This window comes from Limulus polyphemus, unplaced genomic scaffold (assembly GCF_000517525.1).
Source record: "Limulus polyphemus unplaced genomic scaffold, Limulus_polyphemus-2.1.2 Scaffold907, whole genome shotgun sequence".
In the NCBI taxonomy this organism is placed as follows: Eukaryota; Metazoa; Arthropoda; class Merostomata; order Xiphosura; family Limulidae; genus Limulus; species Limulus polyphemus.
In genome coordinates, this window is record NW_013666517.1 from 273972 (window position 1) to 275855 (window position 1884).

The following is a 1884-nucleotide window of genomic DNA, read 5'->3' on the forward strand; positions in this document are numbered from 1 at the left end:
GCCCCTTGCCCCCCTCTTGCTACGCCACTGCACACTACTAGTTCTACTCTTTCCTCCCTCGTTTCAAGTACGTTCCGTTTTTTAACAACCAGACAATGGTGAAAGACTCAAATGTGAGTGCGTGTAGTCATGCTAGCTTAGTATTAGCTATTATCATTAGTTAGTGGTCGAACAGAGAGCTTGACAATATGATAATTAGAAGTACTATAAAACCCATTGGACGGGGACATTCACAATTGCTTGGGGAAATTTTCTCAGTCAATATTACACATACATACATGTATATATATATATGTGCCTGCAGCATTTGATTCCTGATAAACTTTTATCAACTACCATAGATAAGTTTCTCGTTTAGGAAATTTTCATTTTAACTGTCGAGTAAACATTTAAACATATACTGTTGACCAAACTATTGATCTATCAAAAAGAGAGTTGGCAAATTGTTTTAAATCATGCTAAATAATACCTAAATATATTTTGAGCCTTCCAGCTTTGCCAAGTTCCTTACAGATGACTTGCTAAATGTTTCAATGCTGTCTGGCTACCCACATTCTATACATCATGAATTACCAGAAAGTTTTCCGTTGGCCTTGCTACCAAAGAGAAACCTATGGAGGATAACCTCCTGACACAACTACTATCCTGCTTACAGCCACTGAGCCACCAACCCCCATGACAACACTATCTACTTCCTTTAATGGGGAACTGAGTCAGATAATCCCAACAACTGCCTCATATCCAAGCCGCAATCTGCAAGTCATTAGTTCCAGATCACCTTCTAAATTAAATGAGATACCTACCAGGTTAAAGTAGCAGTGACACCATATGAAGCGTTCTGATAAAGGTGCGCTGTATCCAGGAGACACTGTAATGATATTATGAGCACCTCTACTTCAAGCACAAAACATCAAATACGCAGAATACATTTCAGTGTATGAAGCACAAGAATCCGCCTGAGAAGCCTATAACCTAAGAAGAAGTTATCAAAACCGCAGATCAAAACAGAAGAAACCATCGTTAGAAGTTCTATCTTAGCTCTGGTACTTCCATAGATGATGCAGCAACACCACCTAAAATTCTGAATGGCAATACCCACGTTAGTCCCAGTTCGCTATAAACTATAACAAATGACACAACTTACAAGCCCAGCTGGTAAATGAATGCCTTAGCCATGCATCAGGAGTAAACGTGAGGCCTAGAATGACCATTCCAAGAAAACATGAAAGTTTCACCAGGTCCAAGAAGAGCTCACAAAAACAACTACTTGTGTTCATAAGAAAGATATGCTTACCCTAAAGGTTCTTTTCTGAGATACTAAAAAAAACCTAATTTCTGGATAGGTGATTCTTAATGTGTTTCATTTATAAAAATTAGAAATATTAATTAAAATGTAAAAAATAAGCATTTTCACCTGAAGTCATTGTAAGACAAAAAATGTTCTCCTTAAAGTACTGAAATTAAAATTTGCAAATAGAAAAAATAATGTTTTCTTGAAATGCTGAAAAACTTTTATTTGAAACGCTTGTGAAACTAAAAGTACTTGATATTTTCAACCTGACCAGCACCATATAAGCTACATAAGCAAAATGAATAGATACGAGAGTCTTAAAGCTCGGGTATAGCCATTGCTAAAATAGTGGAGAGAGGGAAGGCAGCTAGTAAAAAACACCTATCTCTCAAAGGATTCGTCTGGCTTTTAACTGTATACTTGGATTGACTGTCGCTTTTATAATGCGGCCACAGCTTGTATTATATAAATGACACTCAAAAATGTTTTGTTCACCTTAATATGAATCTCAAAATATTTTAGTTTTCTATGAAGTACGTTTTGGAGAAATTAGATGTTTTGTACTAAACGTTTTGATATATCATTTTAAAAAG